The 12,359-nt window shown below is 38.8% G+C and overlaps 1 long non-coding RNA gene across 1 annotated transcript; it reads right to left on the reverse strand.

Annotated features, from left to right (window-relative positions):
• Window positions 1–7,089: 7,089 nt before the first annotated feature.
• LOC137850268 (uncharacterized) lies at window positions 7,090–11,876 on the reverse strand. The gene is made up of 2 exons (XR_011092417.1): window positions 11,764–11,876; window positions 7,090–7,938 (listed from the first exon to the last, which is right to left on the reverse strand). It is a non-coding gene; the product is annotated as an uncharacterized lncRNA (long non-coding RNA).
• Window positions 11,877–12,359: the final 483 nt, after the last annotated feature.

The raw sequence follows: 12,359 nt of genomic DNA on the forward strand, positions 1-12,359 counted from the left end.
ATACAATTCCAGCCAACAGTTACTGTACTAGGTTTCTTTAGCCCATGCCCTTTTGTTCATATGTCCATATTAATATTAGTGTTTTATGTATTTAGAAAATATTTAAGAACAACAGCCACATAAGAAGAAAGTACTGCATGTCAAAATCAGAAGTACTTTTTCATAAATTTTTAATTGCTTGGTTTGCACAATATACTGTGTATGTTCAGATGATAAGACATATTTTTGGAAATGGTTTTGGTTGAATACCAGATATTTCTTTCTCTCTTCGTGATACTACAAGTGTAACACCCTCTGCCACCTCCTTCTCATCAATCTTCATTCTGTTTAACATATTCACTAGACCACAATGCACCTTCTAGATAAACCCTCTATGCTAGAAAAGAGCACAGAGGGTTTATCTAGAAGATAAACTTTCTTCTAAAAACTTTCTTCTAAAAGAAAACCCTCTATGCACCCTCTATGATAAACTAAAATATTTCCTTTCCCACAGTGATCTAAGAGTGATGCAAGCTGGCTGAAGCAAATATGGATACTGTATAACAGAAAAGGAGAAGGACACATATGTCACTGAGAAGAAGGTACAGGGCAACCCAGCTCTTCCAGGAACAGAAACCCATACAGCAGAGAGGAAGTAGTGAGAAAGAACCTGCAAAGAAAAATAGACTCAGGTGTCCGAAGCTAACTCTCCAGGAGGCTGGAAAAATGCAAGGAGCTGTATGAGAGTGTGTAAAGGTGTCAGCACACTGTACTCAGCAGTGTTCATGATAGCCATAATGATTTTACAGTACTCAGTATATCCAGAAAAAGAGAAAACATTCAGTAGTTCAACTAAGAAAGATGAACTGCTTCAGGTCAATCAAGATACACGTAATTGTATAGGAAATTTTCTAGAGGGTAGTTATGAATATTATATCATAGAATTTATAAAAGTTAACTTCTTTTTTTAAGTAAGAAGTTAATTCATTTTTACTTTTAAATGTGGTTTTGTTATTTATTATGCTAGCTGATTAGTGATCTAACTTCTCTTTTCCAGTCAGTTACTTGGAGTTTAATCTGTGTTTACATGACAAATCCACAAAGAAATCAGTGATACAATGATCGTGAATGTGTTTTCATGATCTCCCCTCCCCTCCCCTCCCCTCCCCTCCCCTCCCCTCCCCTCCCCTCCCCTCCCCTCCCCTCCCCTCCCCTCCCCTCCCCTCCCCTCCCCTCCCCTCCCCTCCCCTCCCCTTCCCTTCCCTTCCCTTCCCTTCCCTTCCCTTCCCTTCCCTTCCCTTCCCTTCCCTTCCCTTCCCTTCCCTTCCCTTCCCTTCCCTTCCCTTCCCTTCCCTTCCCTTCCCTTCCCTTCCCTTCCCTTCCCTTCCCTTCCCTTCCCTTCCCCTCCCCTTTCTCCTCCCCCTTCCCCTCCCCTTTCTCCTCCCCCTTCCCCTTCCCTTTCTCCTCCCCCTCCCCTTTCTCCTCCCCCTTCCCCTCCCCTTTCTCCTCCCCCTTCCCTTTCCCCTTCCCTTTCCCTTTTATTTTTCTTTTCATTTCATTTTTTAAGTTAGGTAAGATTTTAATGTAGCAGGTCACAAACATTGTGTGTGAAAGCTTAGATGTCAAATCTTTGTGGCCAACAGTTGGTACCACTCAGCAGAGATGGGAATATAGCCTTTTAAGTGCTTTACATATATCATATGGGATATTCTTCATATGTAGCTTCATAAGTTTACATTGTATCCAACTTTTTCCATACCAATAATCTTTTAACATCAGATTTTTAAGATTTAGTACAAAACAGAAAGTGTCATCTTTTGTCTGTTCAGGGTAACCCTGACCTCAATTGCTGGAGACAGTTTTAACAGTCTGAGCATATTACAACAAGCTAATATTTCTCATATATCCTCTACTGATTTTTTTTTTGAATGAATGAATCAAGATAAAGTCTACTAGACAATGAACAACAGTTTCTGCCACTAAATGGACTCTATTTCAGGATTCAGTGTGCAAGTTTTTCCACATATCTTTAAGAAAAATATACCTATTTCATAGAGTCATAGAATATCCCAAGTTGGAAAGGACCCATAAGGATCATCGAATCCAACTCATGGCACCACACAGGTCTACCTAAAAATTCAGACCATATGACTAAGTGCACAGTCCAAACGTTTCTTAAACTCTGACAGGCTTGGTGCAGTGACTAGTTCCCTGGGGATTCTGTTCCAGTGCGCGACCACCCTCTCAGTGAAGAACGTTTTCCTGATGTCCAGCCTGAACCTCCCCTGTTGCAGCTTGACACCATTCCCTAGGATCCTATCACTGGTCACTAAAGAGCATAGGTTGTCGCCTGCCCCTCCACTCCCTCTCATGAGGAAGCTGTAGGTTGTGATGAGATCTCCCCTCAGCCTCTCCTTCTCCAGGCTGAAAAGGCCAAGTGACCTCATCTGTATTCAAGGTGAGACCACACCAGCACAGAGTAGAGCAGGACAATCACTTCCCTCAACTGACTAGCAATGCCGCGCTTGATGCACCCCAGGATATGGTTGGCCCTCCTGGCTGCCAGGGCACACTGCTGGCTCATGTTCAACTTGCTGTCAACCACCGCCCCCGGATCCCTCTCTGCGGGGCTGCTCTCCAGCATCTCGTCACCCAGTCGGTACGTATAGCCAGGGTGGCCCCGTCCCAGGTGCAGGACCCGGCACTTGCTCTTGTTAATCTTCATGAGGTTGGTGATCGCCCAGCTCTCCAATCTGTCCAGATCTCTCTGCAAGGCCTTTCTACCCTCAACAGTGTCAACAACTCCTCCAAGTTTGGTGCCATCAGCAAATTTGCTCAAAACACCTTCTAGTCCTACATCCAAATCATTTATAAAAAAACATTGAAGAGGACTGGCCCTAAAATGGAGCCTTGGGGGACCCCACTAGTGACGATCCACCAGCCTAACGTGGCTCCATTTACCACATGCCTTTGAGCCCTGCCTGTCAGCCAATTGCTCACCCATCGTATGATGTTTTTGTTAAGTTGTATGCTGGACATTCTGCACTTATCATAAACTGCTTTAATCATAACCATTTAAATCCCTGTGAAAATGCATGATGTGATCTTCACATATTTGCATATCTGACTGCTCATGGCTAAATAATAATCATCATTTATTAACATTGTCACTGTTACTGCTGTGTGTTGTAAGATGGAAAATATAGTATTTAAAAACATTTCAGAACTATAAATATAGAATTGCCTATTCTTTATTTTACAATCTAGTGTTAAATCACAGAAAACTTCTAGAGAGTCTCATAGTTATTTTTTTATGTCATTAAATAGTGTGGTCAGCAGGCCTAGGGAAGTAGTCCTCTGTACTCATCTCTGATGAGGCTGCATCTCAATTATTGCGCTCAGTTTTGGGCCCCTCACTATAAGAAGGACACTGAGGTTGTTGAGAGTGTCCAAAGAAGGCAACAAAGCTGATGAAGTCTTATTAGGAACAGCTGAGGGAACTGTGTTGTTTAGCCTGGAGAAAAGAAGGCTTAAGGGAGATCTTATCACCCTCTACCGTTGCCTTAAAGGAGGCTAGAGTGAAGTGGGGATTAGGCTCTCCTCCCACGCACCAAGAGATAAGATAAGGGGAAATGGACTCAAGTAGTGCCAGGGGATTTTTAGGTTGAATATTGGGAGAAATTTCCTTACTGAAAGGGTTGTGCAGCATTGGAATGGGCTGTCCAGGGAAGTGGTTGAGTCACCATTCCTGGAGGTTTTCAAGAAACGTGTAGACTTGGAACTTAGTAGTATGGTTCAGTGATGGAATTGTTAGTACTAGGTTAAAGGTTGGACCAGGTGATCTTAGAATTCTTTTCTAACCTGAATGATTTTATGATTCTGTGATTGTTTTTAGTTATTAAATTTTAGAAAGTCTCTGATAATCTCAATGACAATGTCTCATTGTAAAATTAGTGGCTTCTTTACTTCATTCAATGTCTTTCTTTCAGTGCTTCTCAATTGAAATGTTCTGGGAGAGTGCATGTCAGACTCTGCCTTAAAATGTGATTGCAGCATTTGGTTTTCTGACTTTTGGGTGGAGACAGTCACACGAATATTTCTGCAGGTGTTACAGAAAAGCAGTCTCTGGAAGACACAAAAGAGAGAGCTACCAAGAATTATATTTTACTTATTTATTTATTTATTTTGAGCTCTACCTAAAGTGAATATAAAGAATTTTGCTCTGTCACCAATTCTGTAACACTAAAGTAACACAAAAAGCAAAACAGCCTGGAGATGCAGTCAACATTTCAATCCCCATTTTCTTTTCACTTAATTTCTTATGTCCCAGAAAAGAGTAATACATGTTGGTACCCACCAGAACCAGAATTTGCTTTCCAAAATCATGAATATCTTTCTGTTGATACAAGTAATTACTAGCAGTCAACCTGTTCAACAATCTGTAGGGTAGAGCTGAACTATTCCCCCATTTTTTTTTTCTGGTTAGGTCACCCAAGAATGCGTGGTTAATACCTTCCATTTTACAGTTCCCTCTTACCATTATTTAACCTACTGAACAAGTTTTGTTCTGTCCCTTCCGTTATACAAAGAGTTTTCTAATGTCAATATGCTGTGAGATAAACATGTAATTACTATGAATACTTTCCTAGCGCAAATGTGTCATTAGTTCAATGCAGTCATTTAAGTTTCATTGGATAAAACACCTATTTCTGGTGGACTTGAAATCGCATTTTAAGTGTATTTTGCCACTGAGTTAGAAGTTTTCTATTAAACAGATTATTCACATGTTTTTTTCCAGAGCACTAAAAAGGATATTTAAAACAATACAACTTCTGACCTTCTGATGATACATCTGTGTGAAGTCCATCTCATTGTATTCTCTTAACCCCATTGTTACAGTTATTAAGACAAATTGAATGATTATTATCATCTGCATAACACAGAAAAAAACATTTAACCTAATGCTGGGTCCAGGCTTTCCATCTGAAAACAGATGGAATGCCTCCACTCACAAGTTCAGGCAAGAATGAAGTATGAGGATTCAAAATTATACAAGAAGACGGGAAGTCTTGCTACCACAGCTATAAACTGCAACTGAAAATTAGAAATGAATGCTTACTATCCTTGAAAAGGTGAAAAGATATGCCTTATCTTCTAAAATTATCCTTCATGGTTAACAGTATCCTTATGGAACTGTTTTTCCTTATGGAATTGTTTCTCAAGAAACAATACAGAAAGAATGAGAATTGTTTCATAAAACAGACTTAGATGACTGACTGCACTGGGGTATTCTGTGATTTGGAAATTCAGACAGCCTTACTGTGAGTATCTGCAGTTTTTCCTAAAGACACATATTAGTGTTTAATGCACTGTAAACTTATTCAATTATAAGAGAAACAAACAAACAAATAAAAAAAACCTTTTGCTGTCCCAGAGAAAATATACCAATTCAACATTACATCTCACTTCTGAAAAATATATGTCTTTGAAAGCTCTGTATAGAAGCAGAAAGCTGAAGAATTTCTGCCTCAGCACCAGTCAAAGACATATATTTTATCTGGGTAGAGAAATACTTCAGCATTCTGTGTGCTTTTGGAGACCTGCTTGGAATGCAAGTGAGGTGGAATGTGATGGATAACACCATGAAGGATGATCTCATTTGAAGGAAAGGAAATAGGAATGCACATTTTTTGCCTATTCATTCCATATATTTTATCTAAGAAGGAGGGGTATGATGAATGAAGTGCTGTGCATTGGCTATTGTTACGGTTCTATTCTGCAAGTCTTCTGCAATAAACTACAAGAAGTAATCTGTTTTTTTTTTTTTTTTTTTTTTTTTTTTCTATTGTGATGAATGCTGATGAGACAAAATTTGATGCAACCACAAGCATTCCTTTCACAAGCAATATCCTTAGGGTACAATCAGTTATAACTTCTCTGACTACCTGAAGAGATGGCTTATTCATTTACCATCAGATACTTTGGCTCTATCAAATGGTTTCAAGCTGATCAAGTCATGTAAGATTTCATGCAAAATTAGTGAATTCTTTCCTACAGATTTCACTTTTGAGAATGTATATTTTTAACTCTTTAGAGATAGCAAATATATATATATATATACACACAATATATTTTGATAACTGTCCACAAGTTGAAAATGCAAATCACATTATATTCTATTTGAAAAACCAGTACTTCAATACTGATTACTGGGTTCGGTACATGTATTTCAAATCTAACAAGTGTTCAGAGATGCTGAATTTTTTTCAGTAGAGTTAATCAGAATCTGGATAGGCTGGACTGATGGGCTGAGGTCAACTGTATGAAGTTCAACAAGGCCAAATGCTGGGTCCTGCACCTGGGGTGCAATAACCCCAAGCAGAGCTACAGGCTGGGAGATGAGTGGTTGGAATGCTGCCTGGTGGAGCAGGACCTGGGAATATTGGTTGATAGTCTGCTGAATATGAGCCAGCTGTGTGCTCAAGTGGCCAAGAAGGCCAACAGCATCCTGGCTTGGATAAGAAGCAGTGTGACCAGCAGGTCTAGGGAGGTGATCGTCTCCCTGTACTCTGCTCTGGTGAAGCTTCACCTCGAGTACTGTGTTCAGTTTTGGGCCCCTCAGTACAAGAAGGACATGGAGGTGCTTGAGCGAGTCCAGAGAAGGGTGAAGAAGCTGGTGAGGGGTCTGGAGAACAAGTCCTATGAGGAGTGACTAAGGGAGCTGGGTTTGTTCAGCCTGGAGAAAAGGAGGCTCAGCGGTGACCTTATCGCTCTCTCTCTATAGGTACATTAAAGGAGGCTGTAGCGAGGTGGGGTTGGTCTATTCTCCCACATGCCTGGTGACAGGATGAGGGGGAATGGGCTAAAGTTGTGCCAGGGGTGTTTTAGGTTGGATATTAAGAAGAGCTTCTTTACTGAGAGGGTTGTTAGGCATTGGAATGGGCTGCCCAGGGAAGTGGTGGAGTCACCATCCCTGGAGGCCTTTAAAAGACATTTAGATGTTGAACTTAGTGATATGGTTTAGTGGAGGACTTGTTAGTGTTAGGTCAGAGGTTGGACTCGATCTTGAGGTCTCTTCCAACCTAGACAATTCTGTGTGATCCTGTGTAATGAAACTGAGACATATGGTAAAGCACTAATTACACAATTTTTTTTAATAGCTTTTCTTTTTTCTGCCATAAATAGAAAATCCAAGATAAGTCATAGACATTTATTATTAGTGCCTTTTGGTTTTACCATTTAACTGCTGTGTCAATCCAAGAAGCTGACAAGCTGTGTTAGCGTGTATTAATATTGTTTATTTTGTATAGAACTCAGAAGAGGGGAAGAGAAGGGGAGGGGAGGGCAGAACAGGAGAGGGAAGGGGAAGAGCTAGCTTTTAGAATCATGAAACCATTTACATTGAAAGAGAGATCTCCAGCTCAAAGCATGTCCAGCTGGATGAGATTGCTCAACCCTTGTCCAGGTGAGTTTTGTGCATTTCCAAGGATAGAGACTCCACCTTCACCATGAAAAAAGTTTTTTATCAATGCACCTTTAAAAAGGCTCTGTATTCATCTTCTCCATATCTTCCATTATGTAGCCAAAGACAGCAAGAAGGTCTTCCCCTAAGTCTTCCCCTCTGTAGGCTGAGAATGTTTCACTTTCAGTTCCTTCGTATACATTGTGTATATAAGCCAACAGAAGTTAACAGATGCTGATTGCTGAACAAGCTTCCAGAAGATTCCTGAACTTCCTTTATGGAAAGTTGAGAATGCTGCAAAAACCACACATCTCTGCGGCACTTGTATCTTCTTTTTCTACCAAGATGAGCTCTTATGGAGCCCACTCTGCTTCACAGAAAGATACTGTATTCAGTCCTCCTTGGCTCTGACACAAGTCCTGTGGCTTGACACAACTCTTTGGCTGAGGTCTTTGGTGCCTGGACTATTCTTCAGGGTCTCTCTTTTTTTGTTGTTGCTGTTGAACAGATTTAGGACTTTTTATTCTCTCTGGTCAGACAAATACATTTATTACAGCTTAGACATTTGAATGAAATAATGGAAAACAACAGGCAGATATGAAAACATAAGATTGAAGATGATAGACAATGAATAATATGATTAATATTGCAAGAGCAATCACAAAATATCACATGACTAATAATCATTTTAAATAGGTATCAGCACTGTCCTCATTTTTAAGAGAGTTGACAAACATGATTATCAATTTTTCACACAACATGCCTCATGAACAATGGAATTAGAAATGAAAGATCAGAAAAAAAAAAAAAGGAAAAAAAAGGAAGACTAACCCTACTGCAGACTACTGGCAGGATGTTCTGTTGTGCTTGTTATTAAAAATCAAGAAAAATAATTTGTTTATTGCATGGACAAAGAGGAACCAGGCAAAAAGCAAAAACATGTTTATGAATACATAACATAATACATAAATATTTGTGAATGAAATGAATATGTGTATTTTATGCATGGATTTGAAGAAAGCTTCAGTTAGGTGACAGAAATTCTTATCTTCTGTTACAGTAAGCATTAAGGAGGAAATGATTTGACCTTTCTTTTGCTGATACCAGTGAAAAGAAGTTGTTTAGGATGATTTGCAGGAAAGAAAACTGTTAACTGTTTCATGCTCCAAATGCATACCTATAACCTTCCTAAGATAAGACAAATGTGGAATGACAAAACAAAAAGGTTGTGTGTCATCTCATTCTCTAATGTGGTATATCTTAGTCACTAACGATGACTGTAAACAGTTTGGACAAGCTGCATATAAACACCTCAAGGTTCTTTATATTTTATCTAATACAGTTGGCTCTAAAATGGCAACTGCAGCTCTAAGGACTAATACCTGTACACTTGAAGAATCTGCACTGTACACGTACTTGAAGATCTGCACTGTAGAACCACAATAAAACTATGGGCTTCACCATACATAAATTTAAAATAACATCAAACTTTACCCTTGCACTTTCACAGGACCTAGCACTTTGGTCTGCAATACTATGTTCTAATACAGGTTGCTCTCAGACAGTGGTAAAGCCGGAATCACTACATAGGAACAGCCTTGGTTCTGAGTCACCCTTGAAAGGATCCTACTAGCTAGACAGAAAGAAAAACTCTCAAACTGTTGTTTTCTGTGAGTTTACTGAACTCAAAAGAGTTCAGCATATTTAGTATATTGGCTTATTCCAATTTGAAATAGGAGAAAAATGAGAAGAAAGAAGTAACGGTAATGTCAAGAATTTCCATTGTTTGGTTTGGGTTGTCCTGGTTGAAGTATTGACCTATTTGTATAACATTTAACTTATAAACATAATATTTTTGTGACTGTATTTACCATATTACATTACTTTCTCTATAATTAGATGAAAATAATGAGATGAAAAAGAACATAAAGTAGCCTCAGAAAAAATAAAAATAAAAGTACAATAAATTTGACCACAGATAAAAACTTGGGAAAAACAAAAATGACATGTTTTCCCATAACACCTGCTCTAATTATATTTAATTCAAGAAACTTGATTTATTACTCTGTTAATTCAAAATCATTATCCAAATAAAATCTCAAGCATAGCACATAACCATGAGGTTTCAGCTAAAATGTACAGGCTCTTCTTGTAACTATCTGAACTGGCAATGAGCAACATTAGTCTAGCTCCTTCTAGTAGTGATGCTAGTAATGATATTCTCCCAGAAAACAAACAAACGAACAAAAATCTGAACTTGTTGCAAAATTGAATAAGTGGACTTTCCCATTCCTGTATAAATAATAGTATCTTAAACTGCCATGTAAAACAAATAAGACAGTATGTTAGTAGGGTTTTGAGTAAAAGTCTCAGAAAATAGAATAGAATTCCAGAAGGGATAGGAAACTAGTTATTACATGTTACTGCAGGACAATACTGCCTTTTCCTTTTGCTGGGTGCTCTGGATTTCATTTGTACAAAAGGAAAAAATCAGCATTTGCTTAAGGATAGATTCCTGAAGGACAAAGTGATACAGGAAGTACTGTTAATTTGCTGCTTTGAGCAGCATCCCATTGTGTAAGAAATGTGATATTACAGGTCCCTATAAAAAAGTAAAAATACTGGTGTAATTTGGGGATGGAGTTCTCATTTTTGCTGCTCATTGGTGGTGTGACATACATTAGAGAGGGCATAAATATCAGTTCTGTTCAGAGGAAAGCATAATTGTTTTGTATGTATTACTTATTAGATAAATTTCCTAATTTAAAAATGCATATTCTTAAACCTTTCAAGATGCTAGCAAGTCACCAGAAGAAAGTTCAGAAGTATTATAACTCCACTGATTTCAAGGCAGTAAAGTACCAATGCTGTGACTACACCATCTCTGAACAGCTCTCTAAAGGTTGTCTTCAAATCGCTATACCTGACCATGCCACACACAGGATACAGAGCACAAACTGCTGGGAAATACTCATCTTTACAGCAGATGCAAGCTTGAGTCAGGACTACACCACAGGCCACCCATGGCAACCTCATTTCTAGCCAGGCAAAAAAATTCCCCTGTATTAAAACATCTACAACATGTAAACATGTACTGCAACTGAAAAGGAAAAAAAAGAGGGGAGGGGGGTAGGGTTCTCATTTACTATTTATTATGTGGAAATTGGTTTAGCTTGAACACAAGCTGAAAAGGTGGTTAGCCGTATGATTAGGAGAGCAAGGTACTAAGGTGTTTGTGGGTAGAGGATGCATACCAGCACAGCTGATGTCTTGGGAAATTTGTGAAAGGAGATTATGTAACAACTGGATTTTCATACAGGAATACTACTGTGCATAGATTACTGTGTTAAGTCATGGCTACCATCACTGAGGGTACAAGGGCACACTATAATAAATGCCTTGTGGGCCTGCTTTTTACAATGAATTACTTGAATCCAAGCATAAGAAAAAGTACATAGCACTCATCCATAACTTTTTTTTTGTACTGTCAATGGGAGAGGGGGAAAAAAAAAAGGAAGATGCTTGTGTCTAGTTCTGAAAAATGCTTACATCCCTTCCCCTCTGTCCTAGATACACCACATCCATGAAAACACTTGCGGTGCTACCACTACCTTGGAATCCCTCTGAAATCAACCTAAAGGATATATTTATGAGCAATAATCTACTTGCAGCAGAAAGGAAACAGGGTTGTCACAGACGGACTTCATTCTTGGTTAGGCTTCAGCTGACAAAGATAAAAGTTACCAAATGGGTCCAAAATACATATCCTAGATCTTTGCACCCCTAGTCTTGTCCCTTCCCAACCAGCTTGTAGACAGGGTTTGAAGGATATTGTTATCCTCGATTTAAGTAATCATTCACTGTTCCCTCAGCCACATACAAACAGCTTTGTTGCTATAAAAGAAAGCCATAGCAACTAGACTTTACCCAAAGTATCTGCACCTCAGTTGCTACTTTCAAGTTAGGACCATCAGTCTCGCTTCATTTCTACTAGGATCATAGAACTTGTTCAGCTTTGAGTTTAAGTTGCTTGGGTCTTCAGCTTGGACAGATATATATTGAAGCATAGATGCTCTTCTCCACTTTTGAAGGAGACTACATGATTACACCATTTCTTAAATCACATGGAAATTAAAAGCACACTCAGAGGATTTGCATATCTTATAGTTAACTGCTTTCTGCAAGAAAGGAACTAGGTTCAGAACTACAACAGAAAGATTCCTACTCAAACTTGACATTTTACATCACCAGACTACTTAATCTCAGTTCCAACTACCCAGCCTTCTTACTTAGTACCCTTTGACATAATTGAGAATACTTACATACAACACTTCATATAGCTATACTAAGCCCTTTCATAGCAGAGGAGGAAAAACAAATAAAGGCAACAACTCATATCACCTATATTTTTATATATGAAGTGCCTCTGCAAGACCCTATCAAGTTGGCTTCTTTGATTACAATTCCCAGCAGCTGTGCAAGACATGGCCTCTGAGTCACTTAATGCTGACTCGTGGTGATTCATAACATTGGACAAGCTTAAAATAAAACAAATACAAGACTTATTTAGGAAGAGAAGTCTTTAGGTACAACATAAGAGGCAAAAAATTACAAATAAGTGATCGTTTGTGTTGGCATTTGCTATTGTTCATCTTATTTTCCCCTTGAAAAAGTTGTATAAGGCACTTAGATACTTCATTATCTTCAGGACAGTCAGACATAGACTAGCCTAAACAGCACTGGATATGGCATTTCTGTTAACAGAATAGCCTTTTTATTTTTTTATTTTTTTATTTTTATTTTTTGGCCTGGATGGTGTAAAAAGGGCTGTTGTGAGACCTAAGATAGGTATTGGAAACTTTCTTCTGTACAGCTCCTAGAGGATAGGAATGAGTCACACATCTACAGTTGTCACGGA

This window comes from Anas acuta, chromosome 1 (assembly GCF_963932015.1).
Source record: "Anas acuta chromosome 1, bAnaAcu1.1, whole genome shotgun sequence".
Taxonomy (NCBI): domain Eukaryota; kingdom Metazoa; phylum Chordata; class Aves; order Anseriformes; family Anatidae; genus Anas; species Anas acuta.